Below are 21,655 nucleotides of genomic sequence, written 5' to 3'. Positions count from 1 at the left end.
CGTACATGGTAAAAATGTCCCGCTTCACGAGTTATGTGGTATTGTGCTTTATCTGTAGAATGAAAGGGAAGCACGACAAATGGTATTTTATTCGTTGGCTAATTGTAAAGAGACGTACATAAAAAAAACTATTTTATATGCAAAGAAAGTGTTTCGTTTCGTAAGTAAAATATAGATTAGTTTATCCTGAAACTGATCAAGCATACCCCACGATAACAATTAGTCAGATGAATCGTTTGGTCTCAACGGTCCATAATAAGGGACATAACTCTTAGAGATAACCTAGTTCCACAGAGCTAGTTCTCAAAAAATACCAAACGGTAAATATTTTTGTTTTCGACATTTTCAGGTTCGGTTTTGTTAGACTATTGGCCGCCTTAATTCGTCCACTTGCAACAGACTCCATTCTGAACTTGTGCGCACATTTATGGCTTCTTCTCGATTATTCTTTCTTTTGTTGTTGATCTTTTCAAGCGGACATTACATAAATGGACGACGTGAAGCCATGAATGGGGATGAACGACCTCCTAAGTGAGCGTTATTGTTGAAAGATAATGGCTATTCCTATTCTGTAAACATTATGATTCCCACGAATGTATGGTCTGGTTAGAATAAACATTTTATTTCAGTTCTGTCTATTTATGTAGGGAAAATCTGTATTGTAAGGGGGGGGGGGCATTCTTGTACGGCGAAGCGAAAGTCCCGTTATTAGTCATGTCCTTAATTGGTTTAGTGGACTGGTAGCTGTTGCTAGGAAAGGATGTGTACCACAGGTTACTAAACTTTCTATTATTATTCGACGTGTCAAGAACAAAAAATCCCCCACTTTTAGTTTTAACCTTGAGTTACGTGACATTCAGAATGATAACATCCATTAGACTACTTTCTGCGTATCAAGTACGAAGAAAAATGTAATTATCATTTATCTTTATCTTCCCAATAAGGTAGGGTTAGAAAGATAATCTGATGTATATTTTCATTTTCTTTACAATAATTATAGAATTGAAGCTTTTCCGTACTAAACATTTATACCCGTAAGAAGCGAAGAGTTATCTCCCCTTTTGGTGAGGATGTTACAACTGAAATAAAATGGGGTGTACCGTCCTTCTGTTCTACCAGGATAATCAAGACGGTCATACGCCCTGGCATCTGTATTTCCGCCAACTTTTCTTCAAACTCCATCAATGGTTTGTTACATGTACGACAACAAGTAGACGTATGGACCTCGGTTCTTCGTCCCATCTTAACCATTAGACGCAATTTTTGTCATTGCCAGACCACTGCACCTGCGCCCCCCCCCCCCCGCCCCACCCAACTTTCCATGACCTCCGTTCAGCACCACTATCCCCGGGAAATTTCTCTGTGGTTAGAAAACCATTGTCCCCGTTTTCATAATATATTGACCAACAATATTGACCAATAACATGCTAAACAACCGTGCTAACCCCTTTAACATTTTGGTTTCTTTTTCAAATAATGAATCATTAGTGACAAAACAAATGTTATCCTACTATAACTAGAAGAGCATGATTAAGAACCCGCATTGTCCAGGCGAAGGCCACGTGAGGAATGGCTGATACGCTAGATACTTCAATGTTCGTTTAAAACAAGATTTGTTTTTAAATTGTTAGGTTTCTGAAGCCTTTTAACAAATTTTAGCCCCATTTATAATGCCAACATGTGTCTCCTGTGTCTCCTGTGAATTGATATTAACTTCACGTCACCGCTTTAATTACGTGTTCTAAAAAGAGGAAGCAAGCACATCGTTCTACATATCCGTCAGAACTGATAAAAAAACCCCAAACAAAACAAACTTCAGATGCAAAATTTACCAAACGAAACATCGGTTGCCAGGCAATGAAACATCGGCTTGTCAATAGATTTGTCGATCGGGTTTAACCATTATATAGTTTACAAGACTTGATTATCTTTCAAAGTGCAATACCCTCGGCGTCAAACACATCCATAATTTTTCAAATCTTGTGGCCGTGCACGCCCCTTACTCCCCAACCATTACCCTATTTTTTCCACCATATTAATACGCGTAGTAGTCTGTAGCACATCTGGTCTTAAAGCCGCTTCATGTCAGAATAAAAGAGAGAGATGGGGTTTAACGTCCACTCGACACAAACTAGGTCATTTCGGGACTAACATATGGTTCCATTGTATTTCAATAATTCACTTGTGTCTAGAGGTCTATAGTAGTGGGATTACCCGGAGAAAACCCACGCGATTGACTCAATGACAGACCTTACGATACAACACGCACGCGATAACCATTCGCCCCCCCCCCCCCGCCGCATATGAGAATAAAGTTCAATACATAATTATGTTAAGACTATAAACACCCCAAAAAATAATTTTATTTTAAAGAAAAAACAAACTTAGGTTGACGTCATATACGGTTTAATAGAAATCAGTCTATAGAAACAATAAGGTGTTACTAGAAGGAAACCAGCGGCTGCCAGGCAGGATACGCCCACATTTTCGAGAGATGGATAGAGAACAAGCTAACAAGAAAGTGATTTTTCCTACAATCAAGGGCCATAATTCAGGAAATTACAATTCGATATGCGCAAATATCGAAAGGAACTGAGTTCTTTGTGTTATAAATTTACATTTCAAGTTTCAACAAAATCGGATAAAAATTGTGACCTCTATAAGGTCCACAACCTTGATATACCATATTTTTACGCTATTTGAGAACGAATGGCAGCCATTTTGTCTGTCAATTTTGGGGCGATTTTCACAAAATTCGAACTCAGCTATCCTCAGGGTTTTTAAATCGGATAAAAATTATGACCTCTATAGGGTCCACAGGCTAAAAACGCGATTTTTGGTACAATCAGGGGCCATAATTCAGGAAGTTACGGTCCGATATGCGCGAATATCGAAAGGAACCGAGATCTTTGGATTATCAACTTAGATTTCAAGTTTCAACAAAATCGGATAAAAATTGTGACCTCTATGGTGTCCACGAGCTAAAAACGTGATTTTTCGTACAAACAGGGGCCATAATCCATGAAGTTTCGATGTAATACATGCCAATATCGAAAGGAACCGAGATCTTTTGGAGATAAACCAATATTTCAAATTTCGTCAAAATCGGATAAGACTTGTGACCTGTAGAGTGTTCACAAACAAATTGTGGACGGACGGACAGGGGCGACGGCATAATACGTCCACATGAAAATGTGGGCGTATAAAAAGTATGATTGGCTTTCGTCGCCTTCTACAAACCATAACGACAATAACATAGTCTATAATATAGGCGATTATGGCGAAATTCCTAAGATATTTTACAGCAGTAATGCGAGTCCTCTAGACGGTCTTTACCTAATCACCGATGCGACATTATGTAAAAACGATATTATCACCCACATGATCAAACTATTGATCTGGTTTCGCCTTTTGACCAGACAAATTATGACCAATCTTATGTATTTCTGTCAGTTTTGCCTTTTGACCAGACGACAAATGACCTGTATATATCTGTCTGTATAAATTTACATTGCAAGTAAACAGCAACCAAAAATAGATGTCTGGGTACATTTATCAGTTATTCACCTTGTGACCTAGCAATTTAATATTGCCCACAGACAAATAGTGCACCTGTGTTGGGATAGCTCGGATTGGACTTTAAAGTCTCACCAACGCAATACTTCAGCTATCTTTAGACTAACATTATTATGATAATTTTCATCTCCATGTTACGTAAGCATTGTCATGGACAGAAGTTTTCCTTCGAAGTCTAACTTTCAAGGGTCTTTTAGTACGTGTACAACAATAAGTACACGGGTTTTGTCGCACCATCCGAACGACCAGGCACACTTGCCTTGTCAGCGCCACTGTGAAAATTCCCGAAGGATCGCCTCGACTCGTGCCCTGAACGCTGGAAAGGAAATGGCGCTACGGCCTACTCGTCATCTAATTCCAACTGTTAGGGTTCGATTGCCTGGGCGCCAATGAGTACACGGGGCTTCGGTTTTTCACTGATAACGAAACACCACGATGGAAAATCCCAGGGAACTTTCTCGGCCAATACCGGTATCGAACTCGGAATCAGTAGTTATTACCATTATTTCGGCCATTTATTTTTCATCGATTTGTGTGCAATGCGTTTATGGTTTACATTTGTGAGTTCATCGGAGATGCTAGTCAACCTAGAGCGGCAAATTGACATCATCTAAACTACTGATGGTGTCGCCTGGCAGTTGGAATTCGAAGGACCATAGACCGAAGTGTAACTATAGACATGCATATTGCCATGTTAGTTTCAGAATAGCCGAAGTAATGTTTTGATTATCCACCTATTACGTATAGTGATAGCATATTCAGGGCGATTAAATACAAAAATATATTGCGCCAAACATATGGTAATCTATCGAAACAAATTAAAACAATATCACATAATTGAATTTATATATGTAAATAACAAATATCACAGAAAATATATTGATTAAAAATAAATATAACAAATGTTTTACATATATATATATATTTAAAACGATATACATGATTAAATATATGCAATTAAAATTGAGAATAAAAGCTGGTCTCTTTTAAAAATGTTAGTACTTTATCATATAGCTCCGGTTGAGCAAATAGCTGACGTAATGACTGGCAACGGTAGTAGTTAGATCTAATATACTTGAGATGTTTGCACTCAATCAAGATGTGTTTTACTGTCAAAGGAACATGGCAGCGAACACATTCTGGTTGAGGCTCTCGCTTCAAAATGAAAATATGAGTTAAAAAAGTATGATCAATGCGAGAGCGACACAAAACAACCTTATCCCTCCTGTTGGTTCTATAGGAGTTTGGCAAGTCTCCTAAGAGGGGCTTAATGTGATGAAGTTTGTTTGTGTCTGCAAGATCCCAAGAACGTTGCCAGCGGTCATATATAAATAATGTAATGGACGATTTAAAATCGGTAAAAGGTAAAATAAATTTTGATATGGGAAGATCTAAAGCAGACTTGGCAGCTAAGTCTGCTTGATCATTCCCTTTAATATCAACATGACTGGGAAGCCAGCAAAGGACGGTGTCCGTGCCGTTAAACTCGTGTGATAGTAGCATACGATAAATGTCTGCTACTACAGGGTGTACAAGCTGCTTATTGTTTATTGCCTGTAAAGAGGACAAAGAATCAGTAAATATAGTGTGTTTTAAGGATGAAGAGGATTTGATATATTCCAAAGCCTGAAAGGTGGCCTGAAGTTCTGCAGTAAATATGGAAGCAGCAGGAGGAAGACGAACAGAAATGGTGTCAGATGGCGTGAAAGTAGCCGAAGCTACCCGATCGCCATCTTTGGAACCATCTGTATAAATTGGAGCATAATCACCATATTTAGACCTTAACTCTTTGAAGAGAGATTGAAACACTGTGGAACTAGTATCTTTCTTTTTGTTTTTTGTAAGATCGAGATCGATCTTGGGGGGAGATATAGCCCAGGGTGGTGTCTCAAAGAATGGAGTATTCGCAATACTGTCTAGACTGATACCAGCCTGAGACAAAAGGGGTTGAATGCGAATACCGAATGATGGAATAACCTTAGTCTACAGTAAATATAGTTTTTTATGATAGGGTCTAAATATGGTGTTAAATGAAATATGATGAGGCAGAGATGTAATTTTTGTAGCATACTGCAGTGCAAGTTTATCATGTCTGTCGTGCAATGAAGGCTCGTGCGTCTCGACGTATAAACTCTGCACTGGAGATGCTCGAGATGCTCCTAAACTGGTTCTAAGTCCTTGGTTGTGTATGGTGTCGAGCTCTTTGAGATAAGACTCGCGGGCAGACCCATACACAATACACCAATAATCGAGTTTAAATCTTATTAATGCTCGATATAATCTGAGCAAGACCTTACGGTCTGCTCCCCAGTCAGTGTTTGATAAGACTCTCAATACATTGAGGGCTTTCAGTCATTTCTTCTTGAGGGTTTTAATATGAGGGATAAATGATAATTTCTCATCAAATATCAAACCCAAGAATTTCGTTTCATCTACAACTGGAATGGGACTACCATCCAGTGTAAGCTCCGGATCAGGATGTAAACCTCTTCTTTGACAGAAGTGCATGCACACAGTCTTGGATTTCGAAAATCGAAATCCATTGTCAGTTGGCCATCGTTGAATAGAATTCAAGCAAAGCTGCAACTGACGTTCGATTGTCTGCATGCGTGTCGGTCCGTAACACATCTGAAAGTCATCAACATAAAGAGGGCCGTCGACCCCGCGTTTAAGGCACGTCGGTATCGTATTTATTTTGATAGAAAAAAGTGTGGGAGACAATATACTTCCCTGAGGGACTCCCATTTCCTAGGGAAATGGGTCAGAGAATATTGATCCCAAACGTACCTTAAACGACCTATCTTAAACGACCCCGCGTTTAAAGCACGTCGGTATCGTATTTATTTTGATAGAAAAAAGTGTGGGAGACAATATACTTCCCTGAGGGCCTCCCATTTCCTGGGGAAATGGGTCAGAGAATATTGATCCCAAACGTACCTTAAACGACCTATCTTCTAAGAATTTTTTAATGAAGATAGGTAAGCGACCCCGCGCATGATACCATATTTCCATGTGGTATCATATGCTTTCTCCAGATCAAAAAATATAGCAACTAAATGTTGTTTCTGGATGAAAGCATCCCTGACAAACGTTTCAAATCTAACGAGATGATCAAGAGTGCTCCTTTGGGACCGAAATCCACATTGGAGGTTTGTAATGAGGTTGTTGGACTCAAGGTACCAAACAAGCCTTCGATTGATCAATCTCTCCATGGTTTTGCAAATGCAGCTAGTTAAAGCGATCGGGCGATAATTGGTAGGATTCGTTGGATCTTTACCCGGTTTGGGGATGGGAAATATTTTGGCTTCATACCACGAAGGAGGAGGGGAATTCCCATCAACCCAAATCCGGTTATAAAGATCTAATAATATTAAAAGTGTAGAAAAGGGTAAATGTTCCAAAATCTGGTAGTGAATTTCATCTGGACCAGTTGCATTATCTCGAGCTCGTTTAAGAGAATCACGGAGCTCACCAATAGAAAACTTTTCATTATAACATTCATCATTACGGGACTTAAAATTAAGTCGCCTTTTCTCCTGCTGATCTCGGATGCCCGGAAAGGCATCAGAGAAGAAATTTGATGATGAATTGAATGAGAAAGTACTGGCCAAAGAATTAGCGATATCGGGAAATGTTGTTAGGGTGGAATTATCAACATTTAGATGGTTAATTGATAATGCACTACTTTTACCTTTAATTCTACGAATCCTATCCCATACCGATTTGGAAGTGGTACGGGAATTTATCCTTGAGACATAACCTTGCCTTGAAGACTTTTTTGCTTGGCGTATGGTTCTACGGGCCTTCGCCCGGACCATTTGGTATGCTGCAACATTCTCCATGGAAGGGTGATTCTCAAGGCGTCTTAAAATACGATCACGCTCTTTCAGGGCCGATTTGGAATCGCCTGCTCAGCTACATCTTGATGAATTGAAGTGAATAAGGCCATGGGCTCATCTGCATCTTCTAACTCTTTTGCATCAAAAGAGAAGAGACACAAAGATTCAAAAAGAGCCCAATCAGCTTTATGCAACTTCCACCTCTGCGGCCTTTCAACCGGAGAGGGTCCATTATTTTCTATCAAGATCGGAAAGTGGTCACTGCCACACAGATCTTTATTCACTCTCCATGTAAATTCCTGAAACAGGACCGGGGAGCAAATGGTTAGATCAAGGGAAGAAAAAGAAGCTGTGGCAGGATGTAGATAAGTAGGCGAGTCATCATTTAATAAACACAAATTATTAATGTTAATGAAGTCTGCTATTTGTTTACCTCTGTTGTTATCATCTGGACTACCCCAGTGAATGATGACCATTGAAATCTCCCGTAATTATAAATGGGAGAGGAAGTTGCGTAACAAGGTCATCAAGATCTCTGGGGTTCAGATGTAAACTTGGTGGAAGGTATACAGAGCAAAGTGTGATAGGAATATGTAGAGTCACCCTAACTGCAACTGCCTGTAAAGGCGAGTTGAGGGCGACTTTACTCTGCGGAATATTCCCATTAAGGAAAATGGAAACACCACCGTGTGCTCTACCATCATTGTTAGCAAAATGACGATAGGCAACAAAATGTCTGAGTGATAAGACATCCGAATTCTTTAAAAAAAAGTTTCTTGTAAACAAATAGCTAAGGGATTAAAGTTTTGAATTAAGATTTGAACTTCATTAAAATTTGGTTTAATACCACGACAATTCCATTGAATAATGGAATTAGCCATTTTCAGGGAGGTTTGATGTTGTTTGGGGTCACGTACTTCAACAACAACATCCTTTAGATTGTCCTGTATCCCGAACCTGTTATAGGTTCCGACAGGATCCTCGTCACCCTTCCTACTACGGTAGGTATTTAACTTCCGAGGAACGCCTTTATCAGAACGTTCCTTGTTTTTGGGTGGATTTCCACCATTTGGTTGAGGAGTGGGGGGCACAATCTCCTCAATTTCAGACTCCCCAGACTGAGAGTAACAATTTTAGGTTTTGGAGGAATAATTGGTTTTTGTTTCGAAGGGTATCTGCTGTCTCCGCTGGAAATTCAGCAGGCGTTTGGCAAGCAATAGAATAGGTTTTCGGCTTGACTGCATTTGCAAAAGACATTGCAAATGTTGGGGTTGCAGCCTAAACCAGCTTCCTTGCTTCCGGATATGGTATATTTTTTTCTGTTTTCACCTGCTGAAATTGTTTTTATTTCTTCCATATTGGGCACTCTCTAGAATAGGCAAAATGAGGCCCCTTGCAGTTAATGCAGTAGTGGTCGAGCTGACAAGAGGTACTTTCGTGACCATCTTGTCCAGATCGAGCACACACAGCTTTCCCCTTACACACGTTTTTACTGTGTCCAAAGCGTTGACAATGAAAGCAACGCAATGGATTTGGGATGTAAGGGGTAACTGGTATGGCAAGAAAACCAGCTTTGATCATCCTAGGAAGATCTGGTTTAGCAAAGGTCAGGATATAGGTGTTTGTTTGAATAATACCCTTACGTCTGATAGAAGTACGTTTGACGTAGGTAACACCCTGTGAGGCGAGATTTTCAAGTATCTCTTCCTCACATCTGCCTTCTAAATCCTGAGACCGTATAACACCTCTTGAAGAATTAAGATTTTAATAATGACGTAGCATGTGATTTTTTAGCACATTCCACTAACAAAATACCATTTCTCATATTCTTGACGCTTTTGGGCTCGCCAGGTAAGCCAGCAAGACCTTTAGCGATCAAAAAAGGAGATGTTTTACTAAGATTTATATCGTTAGTACTTTGTATGACCAGAAATCTAGGCCAGGTTCGGGAAGTTTTTATTGGTAATGGTTCTATATCCTCGGTCGACATACGTTTTGTAGTACGAGTCTTCTTTGTTTGAGAAGCCATTTGATTGATTGAAAAGATTCATCCTGCCTGCTCTCCAACCACCGAAGGGTTGCAATATCCATGCTGGCTGCTGCGCAGATATCCAGCGCATGCGCCCTACGAGGACAAACAGGGATATACCTAGACAAAGTAAAGATTAAATATTTTTACTCTACTTAGTTGACCCAAGCCGCTGCTTTTGAGTAGGCACGTAGGACACAAAGGTAGAACTGCAACAAATATATTACAGAATAGTGGAAAAGATGCGCCTACTCGTCAGCTAAACACGACCAAAGCCGATTGATCAGAGTGGGCCACTCTGACCTCCCGTCTAGGTGAATAATTATGGGTCAAAGCAATGTGTTGCAGAGAAAGAGCTCGCAAACCAAATCCCCACTCAATTACCAGGATTCGACCCTCTACCGACACAGGCCGCAACGCACGGCAAACAAGTTGCCCCATTACAGGGATCCTTTTAGTCGCCTTTTACGACACGCAGGACATACGAAGGGTATATTCTTATCACCCCCTACACCCCAGGGGGGCAAAGGGAACAAACATGGACCACTGTTCGGTTGTATTCCTGAGTGACATAGTTTTAAGGGCAGGGGTAATGCAAGCCAAAGTATCCGGGCTGAAGAACTGTTTTATATTGCTAATACTAATTCATTGCCAGGGATTTCACGTTATGTGTCATTTTCTGAGTGTTGATAATCCTACATTTTTAATTTCGGTGTGACAAAGTTAAAACGGCGCATGGGCCTACATTAAAATGGAATGTTCGGTCGGTGGTTACTAATAAGGTCATTGTTAAATAGGTCATGGCTTATATATAAAAATATTATCGTGATATTTTATTCTTGTATACACTGTACCTAAAGTTCAATGCGATAAAGGGTAGTCTATTATGCTTAGTCATGCCACATCCTGAGCTTTAAACATAGCAGTGCTGGTGAGGAACGTACATTCTACTGTTTCTAGAATATTATTTAATATGGACGTATATTGTAGATCCGTCGCCTATCCACAATTTGTTTAATGTAAACACTTATATAGAGATCTGTATATACGGATGTAAAACTGCATAATCATAATTCATGCGATCATCCCCCACCCACTCCAATTTCTTGAAATTTGGTGATAGCTACATATGGCATTGTGGCATTAGGATGGACCGTGTAGAATTTCAAAATACCGATCGTAAATTCATTATGTAAGATTTTGGATCAAGAGCTGACCAGTTCTTGAATAATGAATATAATGTATTGAAAATTTTAGTCATATTACTTTTTTCTGAGCAAAGTTATGAATATAAGCCCCAAGTGGCATTTAGTGATTGACCACATTAAAAGAAATCAACCACAGGCCTGTACACATATAGCACGACGTTTCGATAAGTGTTCTCTTATTGTATTTAAATACAAAATAATTATTTTCCATATACTATAGATTGTATGTTTGAAGCTAAGACAAGAAATAGATAGCCTAAATTGACGATTGACACTCCATAAACGATTATGTCTCGATTTTCAGGCCTGCGTTCGGCCATCGCCGTGAGTGCAACTGTATTATCTCTTAACGCAAAGCTAATCCATCCAATAGCTAAGCCATCCGATGATCTAAAGAGTTGATTATGGGTTTGTCATGTGAATAATTGTCAAAATAATAACTGATATAACATTCGAAGCCAGAAAAAAAGACGCACAATATGCAGATTTACCTCCCACATGCGTAATGGGTCATTCCAAATCAACTGGACCAATGGTGGGAACATGCGCCCCTCCAAAAAAATAGTTTCAGCTCCTTAATTTCAAATCTCCATTTCTTAGCGAGTTTTTTACCTAGAGAGGTATAATTTTGGATTTGTTAGCTTAAGGCCATATACTGTAACATATATTTTTTATAATTTTTTGGGAGGGGGTCATATTCCCAACTCTCCCAAATTTGGTCCACTTGACATGGAATGACTCTAATGTCTTTATTTTCTCCCTGATCAATAAGCAGAACACGATGAATGTCATGATTGCATCATACCATTTCTTATATGGGACAAAGGGTCAACACACGTTAATCGTTTGGATTAAAACCGTAACAGGGGGAATGACGAACTCTTATCTTATCTAAAAGTAGTACTACATTGTTTATAAACATTAGCATGGACTTTGGACCGTTGTCAATATTGTGTTCACTGTTATTTACACGATCACGCTTTAGCAATCGATTTGGTAAATTTAAGATAATTACATAATCCATTCCGTGAACAACTCTTGCTCCTTTTTTTTTTGATGCGTTGACAGTTACTAGTCACGAGCTGAACACGATCGGTCGTTGGTCTAGACAGACCTTACTACAGATAATTTTGATTGAGGGATGCATGTACATAGGATAAAATTGATGGTGCCCAAGGTCGCGTGTGGGCGTTGTCCTGTCGATAAATTGATAAAGAGGTGCATATAATAAATTGATCCAAGGGGTCGGTAACCAACAGTATCAACATTTACGTAAATCGAAGACAAGCATGGACGCGTGTAAGACACTCATGGGGTGGATGTGTGATCAATATTTAGTATTGGTCTGGAGGTGGATGACCAGACAATTGGTTCTGTAATTGAAGTCCGCATAAGTTTAGCGATAAGAAAATCTCTAGTGTAAATATAGACCCTATAAAAAGAGTCAGAACGATCGAATACGGGTTAAAAGACTATCGACAGTTTTATTACTCAGAATAGACCAGAGCCTACAGGGAGGTCGTTAGTTTGCTATACAAATTATTAAGAAGTGTTTTTGTTTAATTTTTGTTCATCGAATGAATGCTTAATAATTATAGATTGTTGATAAAACAGCCTAATTAAAATACAAAATAGATCAGTCTTGAAATTAGAAAACACATAATTTGCATGACTTGCAATACATATTATTCAATCAGTATAAAATTTTAAAACATCTTTAATGACTTGCAATACATATGGCTAAATCAAGTTAATCTTTAATGACTTACGTGTTCTTCGGTGATTTTAAATTTACCGTCTTTCATGACTTGCTAGGCGTGTTATTCAATCATTTTAAATTTACATTCTATAATTACATGCTATGCGTTTTATTCAATTATTTTAAATTTATTTGCCATGATATTTAATGACTTGCTATTCGTGTTATTCAATCATTTTAAATGTACCCTCTATAACTTCGACTTGCTATAATATACGTATTATTCCATCATTTTAAATTTATCATTTATAATAACGTGGGTTTATATATTATTTAATCATTTTAATTTACATAATTAATGACGTACCAATGCTATTCAATTTATAATTACTTGCCAAACTATATTTTTACGTACAGATATATTGGAATTAAAAGGCAGCGGTTTAGTTTTTATTTGTATTCATATTTGACAACTGAAAAACAACTAAATTATTATACAAAAACATTTTAGTGACATTTGGAAAAGATTTAATAATTCTCACAAAATTCCTACTTTGTGTACTATGTGATAAAGAGGTTAAATGGCAATTCACGCTTGATACAAAAACCATTGAATTTGGAATTCATCATTTAATTATTGGTATTTGTAACATGCAGGTGTTAAAAGAGAGAATACTCTGGGATACGCAATAAGGTATCGGGCAGGAAAAACATTAGCAAAATCCCTACAGTGAGTTGTAAGTTAGGGGTCCACGGACCCCTTGTTCCCTTCAAGCGTTGGGCCTGATTTGCATGTAACAGAACTCTGCATGTGGGACGCAGATGAATACCGAACTCTTCGCTACGTGTAAAAATGTATAGGGGACAAAGTCACTAAATTTCAGAAAGCAGTGCCCGGTTATGGAAGCCTGTTGCGGCGATTTCAGAATCTCGTCTTCTCGCCTCGAGAAGTCGAGGGCGAGAACACGAGAAGACGAGAACACGAGGAAATAGGGCGAAAACACGAGGATCTCTCGTATTACTTTCACCTCGACTTCTCGCTCCCTCGTCCCTCGACTTCTCGCCTTTGAAAAACCTCGTATTCTCGCACTCTCGTCCTCGTCTTCTCGTCTTCTCGCCCTCGACGTCTCGTCTTCTCGCCTTTGAAAAACCTCGACTTCTCGCTCCCTCGCTCCCTCGCCTTTGAGTTAATCTCGTCCTCTCGTGTTCTCGCTCCCTCGCTTCGTCACAATCTCGACTTCTCGTCTTCTCGTGTTCTCGCCTCGGAAGTGCAGTTTATACGCATGTCTACTGACTACCGTGTCAGCATATATATTTGGACATGGATTATAATAAACGGAAATGTTTGAAGTTCTAGAAAATTTAATAGTCTTAAACATTTTTAATCTCTTCTTGCACAGATAGTATTGAATTCTGTAATCGATTTTAAGTCTTCAGTCGAATCTATCTTTGCTCTCTATCTTCAGTTACCTTCATCGGTTTTTTTTTATGCGTGGCCTTGTCAGTGCTGTCGGATGTCGAGACTGACAAGGGACAACGTATAGTCGTTCGAATGGGATTAAAAAAACGAGGTCCCGTGCCCGGAATCGAAATGAAGTTGGCTCTACGGTGGCCCAGTGAGTAGGGCGTTTGCTTTCTAAGTTCATCAAAGTTCATCGTGATTTTTCTGGCGATGGAATACAAATAACGAGATCCCGTGTCCGGAATCTAAATGAATCTACGATGGCTCAGTGAGTAGGACTTTTGCTCTCTTACTTCATCAAAGTTCTCCTGGATTTTTCGGTCGGGGTTCCTGCTTGTCAGTGGTATAGTCGTTTGAATGGTATAAATAAAAAACGAGGTTCCTTGTCCGAAATCGAAATGAAGTGGGGGCTGCGGTGGCTCAGTGAGTAGGACGTTTGCTCTCTAACTTCATCAAAGTTCATCGTGATTTTTCTGGCGATGTCCACCCTTGTCAGCGGTGTAGGACGGAGAGCCTGGCAAGAGACAACATATAATCGTTCGGATGGAATAGAAATAAACGAGGTCCCATGGCTGGAAACTAAATGAAGTAGGAGCTACGGTGAGTCAGTGAGTGGGACGTTTGCACTCTTACTTCAGTGGTGTAGGAGGAAAGCACACTAGACAAAGTGAGCACGCAGAAAAGGGTACCTGCATCAAAAAGTATTCAAACCAGCTTTGGTGGCAGCATGCTTAATATTTCACAGAATAAACTACTAGACTGCAAAATTTCAGAAGCCTCCTTTGTTGTTTGTATGTATGCATGTATGTATGTATGGATGTTCCGATTGGGCTAATGTAGACGGACATACGCCATACAGTGTTCTATGAGGAAAATTGTGCCCGGGCAGCGGCACCAAGGCCTCTGCTAATATCGAATTCAAACTGCCAATTACGTGCACGCCAATTGATAGCCTCGGTTTTTCGTCCCATCCGAACAACTAGACAGCTGTCCTTGCTAAGCCCTCCGCCCTGTACCACTGACAAAGGGAAACCACGTCGGAAAACCCTGATGAACTTTCTCGGCCGATGCAGGGATCGAACACGTGACCTCCAGTTTAGTAAGTCAGCGTCTTACCCATTTAGCCACCGTGACTCCGAACTTAATATGTTGTTAGAGGGCAAACGTCCTACTCACTGAGCCACACTAACCCCCACTTCATTTCGATTCCGGACACGGGACCTCGTTATTTCTATGCCATCCGAACGACTATCCGTGGTCCCTTGCGAGGGCTTTCCTCCTACACCACTGAAGTAAGAGAGCAAACGTCCCACTCACTGACCCACCGTAGCTCCTACTTCATTTAGTTTTCGGACATGGGACCTCGGTTATTTTTATTCCATCCGAACGATTATATGTTGTCTCTTGCCAGGCTCCCCGCCCTACACCACTGACAAGGGTGGACATCGCCAGAAAAATCACGATGAACTTTGATGAAGTTAGAGAGCAAACGTCCTACTCACTGAGCCACCGTAGCCCCCACTTCATTTCGATTTCGGACAAGGAACCTCGTTTTTTATTTATACCATTCAAACGACTATACCACTGACAAGCAGGAACCCCGACCGAAAAATCCAGGAGAACTTTGATGAAGTAAGAGAGCAAACGTCCTACACACTGAGCCATCGTAGCTCACACTTCATTTAGATTCCGTACACGGGATCTCGGTTATTTGTATTCCATCGCCAGAAAAATCACGATGAACTTTGATCAAGTTAGAAAGCAAACGTCCTACTCATTGGGCCACCGTAGAGCCAACTTCTTTTCGATTCCGGGCACGGGACCTCGTTTTTTTTAATCCCATTCGAACGACTATACGTTGGCCCTTGTCAGGCTTTACATCCTACAGCACCGACAAGTCCACGCATCAAAAAACCCGATGAAGGTAAATGAAGATAGAGAGCAAAGATAGATTCGACTGAAGACTTAAAATCGATTACAGAATACAATACTATCTGTGCAAGAAGAGATTAAAATTGTTTAGGACTATTAAATTTTCTAGAACTTCAAACATTTCCGTTTATTATAATCCATGTCCAAATATAAATGCCGATACGGTAGTCAGTGGACATGCGTATAAACTGCACTTCCGAGGCGAGAACACGAGAAGACGAGAAGTCGAGATTGTGACGAAGCGAGGGAGCGAGAAGACGAGAGGACGAGATTAACCCAAAGGCGAGACAACGAGAAGACGAGAAGTCGAGGTTTTTCAAAGGCGAGAACACGAGAAGACGAGAAGTCGAGGGCGAGAAGACGAGGGCGAGAAGACGAGAAGTCGAGGGCGAGAAGACGAGAAGTCGAGGGCGAGAGTGCGAGAACACGAGGTTTTTCAAAGGCGAGAACGCGAGAAAGCGAGAAGTCGAGGGACGAGGGAGCGAGAAGTCGAGGTGAAAGTAATCTCGTGTTCTCGGGGCGAGATCCTCGTGTTCTTGTGTTCTCGTGTTCTCGCCGTCAAATTCTCGTGTTCTCGTGTTCTCGCCCTCGACTTCGAGCGTATAAACTGCATTTTCGAGGCGAGAACACGAGAAGACGAGAAGTCGAGATTGTGACGAAGCGAGGGAGCGAGAACACGAGAGGACGAGATTAACCCAAAGAACACGAGAACATGAGAAGTCGAGGTTTTTCAAAGGCGAGAACACGAGAAGTCGAGGGCGAGAAGACGAGAAGTTGAGGGCGAGAGTGCGAGAACACGAGGTTTTTCAAAGGCGAGAACGCGAAGAAGCGAGAAGTCGAGGGACGAGGGAGCGAGAAGTCGAGGTGAAAGTAATCTCGTGTTCTCGGGGCGAGATCCTCGTATTCTCACCCTATTTCCTCGTGTTCTCGTGTTCTCGCCCTCGACTTCTCGTCTTCTCGTGTTCTCGCCCGTCGAGATTCTGAAATGGCCGGAATAGGCTTCCATATCCAGTAGTTATTACAAAACATGTGCATGGGGTCCACGGAGACCCCACGTGCAACGACAAGGGTAAATATTAAAAAAATCCAAATTATAATGTTATTATGTTATAACGGAAACCAGTATAGGACTTCATAGGTAGACAAAATCCACACCTTTCGTCATCAGAGTAAATACAATATACAATCATTTTTACATACAAAATACGATATGCGTAAATACGTATAAAGGGACGGGCTGATGTACAATTAACATTCCCATTTACAACAGCTATAATAAGAGTAATTTCCCATTTCAATATATGATACTGTTTACATTGTATCGATGAATAAATCAACGTCCTTATAAATACTGTTCTGCACAGCAATACAGTGCGCTATGGGGGACATTTTACCCTGACAGCGGCGTTACAATCTAATCTTATTCGAATTCCGACTGTCAAGGGTTCTTTTACGTACACGCCAATGTATATACGGGGCCTCGTTTTTTTTCGTTCCATCCAAACGACTAGACACTGTCCTTGTCAGGGCCGTCTTCATAATCCCAGTCGGTGCAGAAAAGTAGGACGTTAAACCCAATTTTATTTCATAAATTTCATAAATTAATTCAATTCATGGAACATTCTTCTGACAATTGAGGATGCAAGTACAATATGGGGGACGAGTGTCATTTATTTTTGCATATTTTTAGACCAGATCACTAAAATTCACATATAGTGTGATAAAAATGATAAAAATGAACAAGTTGTTAAAAAAGTCTGCTAAAAATGGATTTATTTGAAACGGCTCACTAATAGGAAATATGTTGGGGTTTTTTCTCGAATTTCATTTTACTGGTATATTTATATACGTTTTTTTTTTTATAAATGGTCTGAAAGGCTCAATACCACTCTTGATGTAACTGAATAATATGTCCAAATCTTTATTCTGGTCAACAAATTGTACTTTTTAACAATATCCCAATTAATTGATGATACAAATTTCATCTTAACACACCTAATTTAAAAAATTGGAAAAATTCAACTAAATGATTTGAAAAGCCTGACGTAAAGCTTTTCAACTGTGACTTGGATTTAAAAATACTTTTGAACCCTTTGGACAAGTAAAATAGGATTTAATGGGTAATTTACACGACAGGTAGGACACTAACACATCTAGTACTTAGAATAAGGCTATTTTTTTATTTTCTGGAGCTGTCAAGCCAGCAAGAGTGTTATTGTCCCTTTAAAATATTAATATGTCTATATATTTGCAGGATCATGACTCGTCGTGACATATAACATATGTTACCAAGACGGGTGATAGTAGGTCACCAACACGAGTGGTATAGATTAGAATCATGTAATACCTGTACATTGTCAAATTTAATCATATTTTTACACACACCCTTATAATAATAATGATCGTATTAATCAAGATGACTCATATTAATCACACCGTTATAGTAAGCCTACCACTCGCCATTTCCTGGACTTTTCTCGGGTGGCGGGTCAAATTCCGGTACCTAAGCTTTTCTGGAATTATAGTAGGGGTTGGGGTGAGACCCATTCTCTGATTGTCATGCCTGATCCGAGATCTAAAGAAACCATGAAATAAATTCTTTACATTCTGGACTCACCGTGAACATTCTCATTGGACAGTTGGAATTTAACTGCTGGCCAGGCAAAATTTAACCCATAACCCACCGTCATTAACCCGATTGGAGAACGGAGATATAAGTTATAGGACACTGTACTTTGTATCAAGTTTCGAAATTCGCGAAATGCGAACCGAACATCCAAATTTAAAAGGGCTCTTCTTTGTTCCCCAATCAACCATGCCACAAGTTTTTGAATTCATTGTCGCCTGCCCAACCTCGTAGGTTTTCTCCGGTCCTCGATTTCCTCCTTCTGCTAAAGGCCCTTACGCGCAAGCGAATTATTGAAATAAAACTGAACCATATAACACAAATGACCTAGTTTGTGTTGAGTGTACGTTAAACCCCATCGCCCTCTCTCTCTCTCTCTCTCTCTTTTGAATTTACTGTAAAAAAAAAAAAATTTACACAGTTTATGGATTTTGAAAATGCTCGGAAAATATTTCATTGCATGAATCCAAATTAACGAAAATAAAATTTGGACGGACCGAAGAAGTAAAATGGGATTTAACGTCCTACTTTTAAGCAAAAACCCGTGATAATCAAGACGATCGTAGTGTGCTACGAGGAAAAAAATTCTTAGATACTCTGCCCTGATAGTGCATTTATCTCGGCTGTAGCAGAATGCTGAGATTAATTGACAGGTCTGTCTTATTTTATCTCGAACTATTAAAGATATTTGTTGAGCAATTGTGTTCAAAAGAAGATCACTCCACGCAACTCGCGACTGTCTCCAACTCTTACAACATTTGGAAAATTTATCTGATTTAATTAAAATCGCGCTTTTTTATTATTGACCAAACCGTCCATTGACACAACACAACAATAAAACTATGTTGAATGGACCTTAAACCTCCTCTATCTGTCTCTCTTTGATTTAGCTGAAATGGAGTACACAAAGTTGATTATGTCAATCGGATATATGGATGGTGAACTTTTAAAGGAGCATCTTTTATGTGCTCTGCCGATTTGTACACGGAACATTGGCTTCCTTTCCTATTTGAACATTTTAGACACGCTTTCCTTGTCAGCCACACATACGTCACCTCTGACAATCTCCTCAACCCAAGCCGGGGTTCGCACTTTGCACCCGAGAAGATAACATCTCAAAACTTGTACGGGGCTTGATACCCGGAATACTACCCAACATACTGTAAATCTAACGGACGCCTAACGCGTCTGAAAGTGTCCTTTTTAGAACATTGGCGTTGAAATGTGAACACGTTAATGTTCTAAAACGTACCCAAATCCTTAAAATCCGTTCAAAACTGAACACATTGTGTGCATTTTCCTTTCTATGGTCTTTGAAATCATTTACACTTAGAACACATCGGACGCAGAAGACCAGTAAGGAACGCATGGTGTTCAGTGGGTGTTCATACCGGAACATCAATTTTGACACCATGTGTTCAAGATCGACATCGGACATGCGCACGGGTAAGGCTCTGACTATTTCAACAGCTGTTATTTAAGGTAAAGTATTGTTTGTTTTTTTCTAATAAGGTAGACAAGTTGTTTCAAAAGTAACAGGGAAACTTAGGTATGTGAATTTGGAAGTAGACATGGAATTTAGGTTATATTGCTAGATTAGGTTAGATTGCTAGATGGCCCTTGCCATCTGTTTATACCTTTCGAATTTGGTTCCCAAATCAAAATGAATGAAATGGGGTTTAACGTCCTACTGTTCTGCTCCTAACCTGGGCCATGGAAGTCAGAGCCGATAAAAAAGGTATAAAAGACGCAATCTATGATTCTCGAAACATGTATATTGATGTCTATATATCTAAAAAATATAAATGTTTTAAGCCATTTTTCGGTATATTTTTATTTAGTAGAATGGTCTATTTTAATCGTCTTCATTAGCCCAGTCGGGGCAGAACAGTATGCCATTAAAACCCTCTATTATAATAATTAGTCATCTCTAATTTTTCTTAATATAATAGTGCACGGTAACAGAAGATGAAAAAATAAAATGGCACAGGTCGCCGAATGAACTGCCCAGTCTTCTACTAAAGAATTTTGTTGCAGATTCGTTCAAACGGTAAGTTTATTATGCTTAGGTATTATATCCATTTATTAGTTTACACTTTCAAATTTTAATTATAAGAAGTACATATATTATGCCAGTTTCCTGGGATTTAATTGATGTTAATATTTCTATTGCAGGTGGGGAAATAAATAGAGTTTAACTTCCTAGGCTCACGAAGACGAACAAGCATCACGTGTGCAATGAAGGAATTTTACCCAGACGGTGGCTTTTCCGTCTACTCTTGCCAAGAATTATAGGTGCGCACCAGGCCTATCCCACGACTAGATGCTGTGCAGGCGAAGAGAGAAGAACGAACAGTAAACGTAGAACTAGAAGAGAGTACAAGTGTACCACAGATAACTTTTTACTTGCCAATAATATTGCATTCAAATTCGGATATTATTATAATATGTGAATCTTTTTAATTGGGCATAGTAGAATATCGACGTAAACAATGACACATTATCTCTGCCTATGTTGTATTATAAAATTAAGGTAATAAAATAAATTTGTAAACAGTGTTTAAATTGTGCCATGCTTTTATCATACGAAATACTAAATCATTTGAGTCTATTTTAACCACTTTTTAAAATGTTTGTTAAAATTTCAGAGTCTATCACAACAGAACACCCGGTGTCTGCTTAGAACGTCTGGTTCCCTCTGTGTGTGAAATTCTGAACGAACGGTGTTCAAAGTATGACTACCGAACACCTTTTAGTGTTCATTATCTGTTTCATGCAGTTGAACACTTTATTGTATTCTAAAAAGAACACGTTTTACGCGTCTGATATGTTGAAAGATCGAGGGGGAAAAGTTGAACGTATAGTATTCTAAAAACAGAACACATTTTACGCGTCACAAGTGTTCTAAAATCCAGAGGGAAAAACATTTAAAACTGAACACATACTGTTCTGAAAGTAAACACATGGTGTTCTGATAGAATAAAAGACGCGTCAGTGTGTTCAAAAAGTGTTTCAAAATAGTGTTCTAAAATGGCGTATTTGGTGTTCTAAGAGCGGACGTCGGGTTTACAGTGCAGGGAATATAACCTCGCGCCTACTTTACGGCTGGTCACAGCTTTAAGTATAGTAAATCAAGAAACGGTTGAATTCGGGGACTTCCTGGATGGAGGATGTGACGGCGGATTACCACATCAATTAACCATCAATACAAAATATTTAATTAAAGGATATAACTAATACCTGACAGTGTTAATGGACCGGGTACCATTGGTACAAATGGTTTA

At 39.5% G+C, this 21,655-nt stretch overlaps 1 long non-coding RNA gene across 1 annotated transcript; it reads left to right on the top strand.

Annotated features, from left to right (window-relative positions):
- The first annotated feature begins 234 nt into the window (after nt 1–234).
- LOC126828534 (uncharacterized) lies at nt 235–20,864 on the top strand. The gene is made up of 3 exons (XR_007683133.2): nt 235–320; nt 20,324–20,421; nt 20,547–20,864. It is a non-coding gene; the product is annotated as an uncharacterized LOC126828534 (long non-coding RNA).
- Nucleotides 20,865–21,655: the final 791 nt, after the last annotated feature.

Source organism: Patella vulgata, chromosome 7 (genome assembly GCF_932274485.2).
Source record: "Patella vulgata chromosome 7, xgPatVulg1.2, whole genome shotgun sequence".
NCBI classification, from domain to species: domain Eukaryota; kingdom Metazoa; phylum Mollusca; class Gastropoda; family Patellidae; genus Patella; species Patella vulgata.
The sequence above is the reverse complement of the archived record's forward strand: the minus strand, read 5'-3'. Positions and strand labels throughout refer to the sequence as shown.